At 37.9% G+C, this 13,079-nt stretch overlaps 1 pseudogene; it reads left to right on the top strand.

The window, feature by feature from the left end:
• The first annotated feature begins 7,686 nt into the window (after window positions 1–7,686).
• Window positions 7,687–8,609, top strand: LOC148023233 (glutamine synthetase PR-1 pseudogene; annotated as a pseudogene).
• Window positions 8,610–13,079: the final 4,470 nt, after the last annotated feature.

Consider the following 13,079-nt stretch of genomic DNA (forward strand, 5'->3'; position numbering starts at 1 on the left):
TGCACTCAAGATTGGTATAAAGGTTTAATTATGATTGGTCCTCGAAATGATTGGGTTAAAATACAAGTTATTCTAAAAGGATTTTTGAAAGAGTTAGGAGATGAGATGGTTAGTGAAATGGATGAGAAATCCAACAGTGACTTTTATGATTCGAAAATGGAGAGGATTGATAATAAAGGGCGTTATGCTTGGTTATTTAGAACACAACACCCAGCAAGAGCAGAAAAAGTGGAGGTAAATACAGTACATCAGCCTCACAAGGTAAAACAGTTAGGGATTGGTGAATATGCTGTAACATTTTCATTAGACAACGATTCGGATAGTGATATAACTCACTGGTTGTCAACGACTAAAGATACAACCCTAGACTGCTTAATGCTCTCTACAGGGGAAGCGGAATACTTTGATGATTCACTCGAAACATATTCCCGATTATCCATGGATTAGGAAGAAATGATCAAGAAGATGTGTTTTTTATGTATAGCAAGGTAGAAGCAATTTGTATGGATGAATTAGAAGAGGAAGAGATGCCTGAGTTAGTGACATTTAATGTAGATGACATCTGAACAACCTCTTTGGAGAATATGGATGAATTTGATGTTACTGAGAATAATAATGGCATGCATGAGAGTAGGGTTTTTACTATTTCCCCTTATGAGGAAAATGCTCTACCCTTTGGATTTGAACAATTGCCAAATATAGCTAGAAGAACTTATTGTCACTAGTTAGAAAGAAAGGAAAGAGAAAAGAGGAGTAGGAATAGGTGCAAACTATTACAAATACCAATATTGTAGGATGATGAGGCTGACTCAACTTCGGCCTTACATAGGTTTGCACAAACATCTAGTGAACATCATGGTAATTATGTTAGGATCATTAGAGAATTAAATGAGGCTTTGGAAGTAGAACGCGAGGCAACAGTGAGCTGTAAATGAAGTAATGAAGAAAATTACTAAGTTACAAAAAGCAAAGGCAGAATTTCAATTTTGAGAAAGGCGATATCTAGATGAAATTTCACTTCTAGAGTTGTGTTTAGATGAATGCAGGTCAGAATTTAGTAGTGGGGAGTTACAGATGAAATAAGCCTTACCTATAGATAAGAACTATTGGGACGAATATGAAAGGACTAATTTGTCTTGGGAAAAAGATAAGTCACAAGTGTCTTTTTGAACTAGAAACTCGAGGGAAAAACCCTACTAGTGCTCCTTGGTTGTATCAGCCCTTTAAGCGCTTCAATGGAACTACACAGAAGATGTATCATTGTTCTAAGGGACCACTAGTTGGTTATCGATGAGTCCAATCTAAATACGCTAAGATCAATATGCAAAATATGCCAGAGATTGTATTACCTCATTCCAAAGAAAGGTTGATGGATTTTACTATCTATGGGGATGGAAAGGAACCACAATTTAAAGGGTTTGAACCTATGACACCTAGGGATTTTGTAGAACTTAGACAAGTCATACATTATTTGGGTTGTCAAATTCAAGGTGAAAAAAATGAGGATATGCATTCATTAATTCTTAAGCTTAAGGGTAACCAATGGTCTTGGAGTTTAGATGATCAAGAATGTTTAGAAAAGAAAAATAAAATCTTATGTCAATATCATCGTAAGTTACATGATCAATATCGATGTGATCAAGAGGGCCTATGTGTTTCTAGCATGATGATGATGAGTGTATTTTCTGGGACATCTAGTAGAGGCCGTCTTTCTTTTAAGTTATGCCTACAATCATGAAGGAGAGGAGAAGATAAGTGAGTCTGAATAGACGTGTCTTGCATGTTGATGGGCTCTTTGTGTGCGATCTTGGAACCAAACTGATTGAGTTAGGAGGATGTTTATCATGGCTACGAGCCAGGAGGGAAATCCTAGGGGCAAGGCTCGATTGACATAAGAACCATAATAATGGTTTTAATTAAGGGATAGAAAGGAGGGGAAAGGAAATGAATTACAAGAGGAAAATTAAAAAAACTAGCAAGAAGGAAAGGATGTTATGGGAAAGGAGGGGTCGTGAAGATGGAGGGTGCCATCATGCTAAGTGGAAGATCGAAAGAGGGAGATGGGGAAGAGGCTATGATTGCTGGAAGAGTATTCAGAAAGGGGAAGGAAGTCGATAGATGGGCAGTTGGAGGAGAGAGAGAGAGAGAGAGAGAGAGAGAGAGAGAGAGAGAGAGAGAGAGAGAGAGAGTGTGTGTGTGTGTGGAAATCTCAAGGAGGGCATCATCATCTTCTTGGGCGCCAACAATTAGAGAGAGAGAGAGAGAGAGCATTTACATTGCAATGGAGAGATTGCCCTGTCCTTGAATGTACGCCAAGTATAATAGTATACTTTCCATTCATCAAAGAGAGAGAGAGAGAGAGAGAGAGAGAGAGAGAGAGAGAGAGAGAGAGAGAGAGAGAGAGAGAGAGAGAGAGAGAGAGAGAGAGAACATGATGAAGAAGAGGGCACCATATTCTTCAACAGTATCATTTAAGAGAGGAAGAGGCTTCCAAGCCAATCAAAACAAGAAGATTGCAAAAGAAATGCAATTTTGGGGAAGAGCAAGAGAGGAGCATTGAAGCCAATGGAACCATCGCCATGTCTTCTCCTCCAATCTCAAATTTGAAGCTTCAATGTACCCCCTTCATCTGAAGTGATAGGGTAGGAGAATAATTTTTTCCTTTCCAATTGCTCCAGTGTGCTTTGATTTTGTGGAAGCATGCTAGAGATATTGAATTACTCTCTTTTCCCCTTTTAGTCGTCAACATGAAACTATGGAGATATTGAATTACTCTCTTTTCCCCTTTTAGTCATCAACATGAAACTATGGAGGCCAAGCTCTTAAGCTTGAAATTAATCAAGATTTAAATCTTAAGAGAGTTACAAGTGGCTATTCCTATGGGAATAAGGCAATTTGAAAATGAAAACTCAAGAAAGCGAGAAATGATGAACTTGCTGTTTGAAACAAGGATTACGATTCTCGCACTTTACATAAGTGCCTTAACTCGTTTAATAGAAAAAAGTGATTCAACATAAATATTTCTTTGGTTTAGAATTTTTATAAATGTATTTGAACTTTGAGTTTCAACTCTAGATAGTTGTTAGAAATTATATACGTCTAATTTTATATTTTAAAAATAAAAAATAGTAAAAAATACTTTAAAATGATAAATATAAAGTTTTATAAATATTTGGTTGAATAATTATGAGATGTAATATTTTTATAATAAATTATGTGATATTAAAAGTATTTTATTTTTTCTAAAATTTTTGGAAGATGTTTAGTATGTCTTAAAAATCAAAAATAGTTATTTTGGATAAAAATTATTATATTTTTGATAAAAATCATGTTTTTAATTCAACAAAAATTAAGATCTTCTATAAAAAATCAGAGAATATAGTTTTGGATATTTGGGATTATAGAAAAATAAAATTAATTCGATGTTATTACGTTGAATATTATTAATATAAAATATGGTAGTTCTAACTTTATGCAAATTAAAAGTGTTGATAAGGTATTAAGTTATACCATATTGGACAAGGGAAATGTTTTTAGAAGAAAATTAGAGTTTATGGGTTTGTGGAATGTTAGTTGATTTGATAATAAAAAGAATTAGATAGAACTATTGGATTTATGCTCTGAAATGTACTCCATGAGAGATAAAAATCCTAGGTTTAGTATTTTAGTGTCCAGTATAGAGATAGAGACGAAGAATAAGAATATGCAAGTTTATTGAGTTCTCGATATTAGATTAGTGGGACTACTACGAATGAGTGTCGTAACTATTGAGAAAGGCTAGCATAAATAATATAAATTAGTTATCAATATCACCTATTTAGTGCAACAACTCCTAGGAGTTGGCTTGACAACCTGATTAAAAGTGGCTTGGTCTTTGGCTAGTCATACAACAAACCTAAGAGAGGTAACATCTCGTCATTTTGGAAAAAAATAATTATTGATAAGCTTATTACTATATTTGGCTTTAAACGATTACAAACGCATTCCAAAGAAAATGCATATGAACTATCACTTAAAAAAATAACCTAATTAATATAATAATTTACTATTAAGTGAAAAGAATCTTTCACTTGAAAAAGGGTTATATGCTTGTCATTAAGAAATTATCTTAATTATGGTTTATTTCATGATATTTATTATTATTTCATTAATGATGCATGTGATCATAATAATAGAAAAAAGATAGATGGTATTAGGGAAGTGAATATTTGATAATTTTTTTTCTTAAAGTGACTATCTCTATTTCATTTTGCTAATGATAAACATACACATATGAGTTTTATAATAAGTTATAAAAAATCATTTAGATAACACCATGAAATAATCAATGTATTAAATCAACATAAAATTGTATAGGAAAATATATACTAGATCTACATAAATTAGGTGTGTAGTAATATAATTCAATGACTAAAAAGATGAAAGAAAAATTACACTTATGATTTTTTCATTGCTTAGAATAATTTTTTCAAAAAAACAATCAACATTACACTTAGGACATAGCTAAATGAGAATTGATCTTTCTAGATAATATTGAAAGTTCAACAAATAGTTAGACATTGTCAGTTAAACCATAGAATATGAGTATAATAAAATAAAAATTATTTTCTTATTGAAAACTCACACAATATTAATATTAATGATTATATTAGCGAGAGCATCAATATCATGAGTTGACCCATGTATGAATCAGCGAGAAAACCTAACCTAAAATATCGAGAATGTTGAAGAAAAAAATCACTATGAAATACTCAACAACCGTGAGACTATCAATTTCAGAAAATTAAATAAATATTGGAAGTCTGAGGACTTATTGGACATCGATAAGAATTTGTAGATAGAAATTCTAAAGTCTAAACAGACTTGGAAAAATATTTGAAATCCTGCTAAGCACGGGTTAGGGGAAGGCAATGTATGTATTGCTTACCATAGCTATAAATGCCCATATTATTTTTTAGGGCGGAAATACCAAAATTTTCATATGGATAAAATAGACTTTAGATTCGCGAAATAACTTGTAGATCCTGAAAAAGAGTTAGAAGTAGGAAGTGAAACCCTAAGAATAAGGTGGGACCTTAAAAGAGAAATCCTAGATTTGGATGGGGCTACTTCCTATGCTAAAAACACTTGTTGCTGTTTCTTTTTGTTTTGTGTATGCATTGATGGTTTCACAAGAAATATTGATTGTGCTTGCAACAGTTAGATCTGATTGTAAATATATAATTAGGATAATAAGAGGAAAGATCGTGCTATGCCTCCCCCACGGCTAAACGTAGAACCTTGCTCTAAGGGGGATTGTTTTGTACCACCGTAAGGAGCTTTGGACCGGCCCCCTATGGTGAGAGGTTGCTCGGTGAGGAATTCATTAGGTAGGAGGAGGTGGGAGTGCCAAGAGGGCTCTGGCCGCTCTCTGGCCATAAATCTCTCAATCACTCCTAGGAACTGCTTGGCCCTCACACGAATCAGGATGGGATCTTGGAGTCCCTGATACTAGTGAAGGGACGGAAATCTTGGAGGGTTTCTTTTCTTTTGCACAGATAGAAGGGATTTACTGGTGAACGGAGGTTTATCTTCTACGTAGGCTGAATGAAAAATCATCGTAAATAACTTTGTGAAATAATAAATAAATATGTTTTGCCAAAAGACTGTTTTCTTTGTCTTTGTGTTGTGCCATAAAATTACGCGAAGGAACTTGTGACAACGGGTTAATCAATGAAGTTGCTTTCATATGTCATAACTTAATATGATAGGTAATTAGAAAACTAAAGAAAACCATTTGTGACAAGCGGGTAGGTGAGATCCCTGACAGATCCATCCCACAGATAGGTGGTCTTAGTAAGCTGGGAGCTTCTCTCAAGAGATTGAACGAAACACTAATTAACAAAAATTAGGTAGAGCCGAGCATTAACTTACCTAGGGTCGGGTCTTAAAACCTTGATCGAAAATTCTTAGGGGAAGGTGCAGCAGCTGTACCATAACTCTGTTAAGGTTCCCTGAATCCTAACCAGTTGGCTGAAAAAAAGTCATGCACTCCATGAACCAAGGGTAACTACGATCGCTCCAGTTGGACAAGAAGCCCTTGTGGGACACCCCTGATGGAGCTAGTTGATGCATCGAGACCTTAGTTGTCAAATTAAGATCCCAAGCTTGAAGGTTGATCCTCGTGGGGATGGCTAGTACCTTCTGTTATGGGGTGGACTTTGGGAAACCTAGACAATAAACCCCTTGCATTCTTGTGAGTGCCGAGCAAAGCCATCTAGGATAGTTCCTCGATGGACCACCAAAACGTGCTGTAGGGAATTTAGGCAAGCACGTCATATACTCCTTACTCAAATTTTGTCCATATTGCATCTTGTAATTTCTACATGATATCAAAACTCGGGGGACTCTAAAGAGTGAACATTATGCAAGAGGCAAGGGCTTTAACAATGAAGAGGAGAAATGCCATTTGTTGCATTAGATAGTAGTGTTGGTGCATTAAGTGGTGTTGCTGTATCAACAATTCAAACATTAAGGATTTGTCCACCAACCTTCAGTGAAGGCAAGTTAGATGGTACAAAATACACTTTGTGGAAGTTTAAAAATACAAATATCCTTGATTCTTATGAGCTTTTGGAGACAGTGCTAGTGACTGACCCAAAACAATAACCCACCCCCGACGACCCATGAAATTCCAAATATAAATCTTCTATGACCTTAGAAATGAAGAAACAAAGATGTGTTGTTTGCCTTAGTTACAAGCTGTTTTGAGAGTGTTTTGACCTTGATTCAACATATTTCATCACTCGAATCAAGAATCTATATGACTAGATGGGATGGCATTGGGATATAAAAGACTAATGAGGAGCTAGCTCGAAGGTGCCTTTGGATTTTTCCACCACCAAAGTTTGATGGACTAGTAATTATCCTAAATACTCAGGTCAATCCCCAAGCTTTGATGTTTGAGAAATTTTGTGCACTATTAATGGATGAGGAGTTGCAACTTTAAGCTTGAGGATATAGTAGAAGTGGAGATGCTACATTCTTCACTAATGTGAAACGTAAATATGGTTCCGCTATCATGACAAAAAGAAGAATGGTGGTAAGAAAAAGTTTTAAAGGAGAATGCTTATGCTACAAGAACAAAGGACATGTAATTGTAGATTATAATGTCAAGAAGGCATATGAAAAGAATGGCACCATGAAGATTAAAGGAAAGGAGACATCTAATATGGTTGAAGCGCATAGCTGGAGTTATTAATGGTGACCATTGAGAAAGTAAAATTTGGCATGAAATATTTGGCCATGTAAGAGAGGGGGATTTAATAATGGGGAAATACTAGCTACACTCGCTAGTATATAAGGTGTTAAGAACTTGAATTTTGACCATCAAATAATAATACAAGTCTCCTTTCATCCTCACCTCTCTCTCCAAGCTTTCATGGCTTCTTTCTCCCTCTTTTTGTCTTTCTCTCTCCTTTTCTAGTATTTCTCTCTCCTCATCTCTCTCTTTCTCTCTCTTCCTGCAGTCTTTCTCTCTCTTTTGCAATCTCTCTCTCCTCTTCTTCTCTCTCTCTCTCTCTCTCTTGTCCTCTTCTTGACAAGTGGTATCAGAGCCATAGGTTCTTGATCAAGTTGGCCAACATTCCATTTAGTTTTTTTTTAAAGTTACACAAATCTAAGAGCCACAGGTATATGAGTACAGACATGACATGGAGCGCAGTGGTGTTCCTAAGGACTTCTGGACCACAACAAGGTCTACAAGCCCGCATTAATAGAGACTTGGAACAAGTTTGGTGGTAGGAAGGTTTAAGTTAGCAATTCATTGGTCATTTTAGGCCATTTTCTAAAGGTATTTTTCTAAAAATAGTGGTAACAGTAGTGGAGGAGGGAGTAGTTACTATTAATTTTTTTTAAGGGAGAGTCTCTCTCTCTTTCTTCTCAGAGCTCCTCGATCTGGACATCACTCACACTGGCAAGATCATTACTGAATACATCTAGATTGGTGGATCAGGTCTAGACTTGCGCAGCAAAGCAAGGACTGTGAAAGCCCGAGTCAAAAGCCCAAAGGACCTTCCCAAGTGGAACTATGATGGATCTAGCACAAGCCAAGCTCCTAGAGAAGACAAAGAGGTTATTCTTTATCCCCGGGCCATCTTCAAGGATCCTTTTTATGGTGGCGACAACATTCTGGTGATATGTGACTGCTACACCCCTACTGGTGAATCCATTCCAACCAACAAGCATGCAGGAGCTGCAAAGATATTTTCCCAGAAGGAAGTAGAGCAAGAAGAACCTTGGTTTGGCATTGAACATGTGTTTACTCTTCTCCAGAAGGAAGTTAAGTGGCCTTTAGGCTGGCCAATCAGAGGCTTTCTAGGCCCACAAGGTCCATACTACTGTGGAGTAGGAGTTAATAAGACCTGGGGATGTGACATCATCAATGGCCACTAAAAGGCTTGTATTTATGCTGGCATTCAGGTTTCGAAGGTGATGCCTGGCCACTGGGAATTTCAAGTCGGTCCTTTTGTAGGTTCTCTGTCGGAGATCAGCTTTGGTGCGCTCGTTACTTTTTGGCATCAGGGACGCCTGCATCGTCATCGATGCTAAGGCCAAGCTTCAGAATGTGATGGATTTGGTTGCCAAACCCAAGCTGAAACCAGATATGAGCAAGGCAGTCTCAAACAGGAGCATCACCACTTGTCATTTTTATCCACCTCTGCCCGTCCTTCTACAAATGCTGTGACAATGGATTGAAATAGATATCTTCTTTGTCCTCCTTATCACTCTATGTGGAACCAGTACCGTCAATCATTAAGGAGAACCATGGCAACAATAAAAACATGAACTATTGCCTTGTCTTATGATATTGGGAAAGCTATCAGTGCACAAATCCATCCTTAGAGATGTTAATGAGCTGATAATCAGCTCGAGTCACTTCAGGGACATCACAATTGCGAGGGGAAGGCACAATATCTTCCAACTTCTTCCCTGTGAAAATGTGTGCTGCTGCTGTAATATAGAAGGGGAATTGACAAATGAGTCAAAGACCTTGATTCCTAGAAACAAATACTTTGGTGCCCAACTGAAGCTCCAACAATGGCTCCTTCTCTCCTCTTTTGCTGTTGAAAAAGTTTTGATGTTTATTGCCACTAGTACTACTAAAGAAATAGATGCTTTAAAGCTGCCACATCTGATGCTATCTTGAGCTTCTTCTTAGCTACTTCTTTGCTGTCCAACTATAGTGAACTTCCTGTTGTTCACACTGTTTGAATGGTCCATTCTATGCTGAAAATTTTCACTACTGTTTAGTGATTGCATCACCCTAATCTCTTGACTTGTGATGATTGTTTGAGCATAAAATAATCTCTGAAATCCATAAAATAAATGAGGTGAGATAGCAGTGAGTCACTGCTTGGTAAGCCCCTACCCTTGAACCCAATTTTCTTGGCCAAGCTTTAGGAGATGATGAGAAGGCCTACGTGGTCGCATGTCCAATGTTAGTTGAGTGTCAAGACCCTAGGTTTTGACCTTGTGCCAATTGCAGTAGGTTCGGGCCATGATGCCATGCATTGTAGATTGTCACAAAGACTCCCATATTTGCAGCCTTACAACTAGCCTTACCTAGGTAATAGACCTCCAAATTTCTTTGAAAGAGGAGCCCCATTGGCCCTCCCAACACCTAACGATACAAAGCCATCCATCCCTAGGATAGAGATCAATTCCATGGCATACCTAGGGTGCGTGGACCCTACATAACCCATCCACTAAGTGATGCTCTGGTCCACTACGTGGAGGAGGCTAACAATGAGGACTCCTATGTGAACCCTTACATCTCATATGATGACAAGGGCAATCTAGTCCTCATGGACTATTGACCAGTGCCCGTGATGGAATTAGGGAGGGGAAGAGATAGAGGCTTAGGAGGGTAGACCCAAGAACCAATTTTTCATTGTGCTTGTAGTCACCAGGATACATCTCTTTGCATTTCCCCGAGAGGAAGCAAGAAAATCAAGAGAAGACTGATCTCAGATATGCTGAGTGTGGAATCACTCGTCTCTTTGTTGATTGCTTTAGGCAACATCCATCTTCTAGTTTGGCAATTGTCCCATTGGTTCCACTGGGATTGTTCGGTGTTGAGACATGCGACGAGGAGGCCACATCCACCCATTGCATGTCATGACCCACTTATAGACAAGGCATGATGGCATATCATTGCCAAGGCCTAGCAACCTAGGTGTAGCCTCAATCAGAAAGAAAAGTCGTAGGCAAAGAAAGAGGAGAAGTGAGGCAAAGGTTGCATTGAAAATTGAGAGTGCAATGACCTCAATGTCATGTTGGCCAATAGAACGAAAGTGAGGCCATTTGGAGTGTTAAGAATTGGCCATTGAAGATTGCAAGTGAGGTTCTCTTTGGACTTTATAGTCATCAAAGGAGTGGACTACAATATCCTATTAGGCCGACCCTAGATGTGCAACGCACGAGTCATAAAGACTAGAGTAATGGTCTGATCTTCTTGGGCAATCGAACATAAGGGGTAAGAGTGGAGATGGATACTTGGAAAACTACACTAGCCAACCTAGATACCATCTCAACTATGCTCAAGGGCGACGCTCAGGTTAGGAAATATTACGGGCCATTGACTAAGTATATCCCTTTCCTAGAGGATAAGCGAGATTGGATGCATGTGTTAGCCACAATTGATCTGCCATTCTCACATAACAAGGAATCCAAGAAAGCTACTAAGGTTGTCAATAAGCCCAAAGACATGCCCCTAGTGCCAATCTGTATGATGGCTAGGAGCTCGCATGGGCGACCCGCCTCTATCATGTTCCACATCCCCAACAACAAATGAGACCTACAAGAGATCTTAGAGCACCTAACAGACAAATTAGCTGGTAAGCCAGCCACAAATCTTAAACCACTCAAGGATCTCTTGGATGAACCCAAGTGGCAATGGACCAAGGTGCATGACTTAAACTTGATGTATAATTGGGTCTTAACCATGAACAACAAGGAACTACACGTGGGAAATGACAAGCAGTTAGATGAGGATGAGTCCAACAATGAGTACGAAGATTGTTGTTCCTCCAATGATGAAAGTATAGCAACAATGTCGATTTTAAAATACTAGTATAAGTTTACATCATCTCTTCACTAAGGTGTCAACAATGCTTTTGGGATAGCAAAGGTCAAGCATGATATTACAATGGTAATATGATGTAAAAGCATGTGACTAATGTCATACAGTTGACCTATCGGTGCACTTTTTTTGTGGTACCAATAGGTGGAGATGGACAATATAAAAGACTCATTCAATCAAGGCAAAATTTTTGGTTAGCACCTTTGTAGGACACAATTTTGTAGGGATGATATCTTTCAATTCAACCAACAACTTTTGGAGGTGTATGAAGATGGCATATACATATTTTTTGGTTCTACAATGTGATTAAAGAAAATTTCTAGATTTTTAATTGTAGTTGCTCAAGGCTTAATTCTAGTCATCACCCTTCGAATTCTACTGAAATTCTCAATTGTTGTCAATTGAGAGACCTTCCTCACAAACAAAGCACTTGGCCTAGACCGATGAGGATCAACTTGAGGGATCTTATCGTCCTAGTAGTCTCTAACAACACTCTAGCACCCAACCATGGATCATTTCTTGTCCCTTTCATAGACCAACTATTGGACACAATGGCAGGGTATCTATGACTACAGAATGATGCCCCTTTGGCTCTTTGATGCTCCAAATACCTTCCAACACGAGATGGTGGCCACTTTCCAAAACCACTTTTATGATTTCATTGACGTATACCTAGATGACTTCTATGTCTTTGGCCTACTCTATAAGCATTGGGAATACTTGCATCAATGATTTAATTGATGCTAGAGTATAGAATCTTTCTTAACCTCGACAGATGCATCTTTGGGGTTTCTTTAGGAGTTCTATTAGGCCACATCGTCTTTCCATAGGGAATACCAACATATATAGAAAAAATTTGAAAAGATTACAACCCTTCACACCAACCAATCTTAAACAATTAAATGGATTTCTTGGCCATGTTGGCTATTACAAAAGGTGCATTGCACATTTTGTAACAAAGTTAACCCCCCACACAAGCTTCTTAGAAAGAGTGTAGATTTAATTTGGGCATCGAATTCTGAATAACCTTTCAACACCCTGAAGCAGTGTTTAATTAAAGCATCCATCCTACAACCTCTTGATTTGACAAAGGAGTTCGAGTTGCATATATTGATGCATAAGTTGAAGGGTTAGGTGTAGTCCTATGTCAAAAAGGCTCCTCAAAGAAGCTATATCAATTATTTATTAGGCTAGCTGTAAGATCATTGATAGGAAGAGGAACTATATAATGAGAGAATTAGAGTACCTCGTGATGGTGTTTGCATTAGAAAACCTTTAGCACCTCTTGCTATTGACACACTTCAAGTTCTATGTGGATCATAAGGCTTTGTACTTATTGACTAATAAAGCTTATGCGAAAGGAAGATTGATGAGGTGGCTACTCTTATTCCATGAGTGTAATTTTGAAGTTGTCCCCAACCCTAGTCACTCACATATATTAGATGATCATCTATTTGGAACCTTAAGGGTGAGGAAGAGGTATAAGATGATGTGGACCTTTTTTACACTTCCTTGTTTATAATTGAAATAGTTACCCATGGTACTTTGATATCACCAATCTCTTGGCTACATAAGAATACCCTCATTGACTTTCCAACTGAGAAAAGAAGAAGCTTCTATTGGAATCAACCCCTTACACTGTTTTAAGCAACACATTATACAAGATACACGAGGATGAAGTGCTATGGGGTGTGTTGTAGGATATGAGATTGGCATTGTCTTGAGGATGTGCCATGATGAGCCATGTGGTGGTCATTTTGCAATAGAAGTCATAGCCAAGAAAGCTCTAGTTGTAAGATACTGGTGGTCTCCCTTGCATAAAGATGCCTATGTTTATTGCAAGCACTATGATACATGTTAGTGGATGGGGAAGCCTACCAAAACAAGTACCATGCCACTAAAACCTATCTTTCCCTTGAAGCTATTCAAGAAATGGGGCATCAACTTTGTTAGACCT

Source organism: Lygodium microphyllum, chromosome 16 (assembly GCF_053477565.2).
Source record: "Lygodium microphyllum isolate KBCC chromosome 16, Lygodium_microphyllum_v1.1.10, whole genome shotgun sequence".
Taxonomy (NCBI): Eukaryota; Viridiplantae; Streptophyta; class Polypodiopsida; order Schizaeales; family Lygodiaceae; genus Lygodium; species Lygodium microphyllum.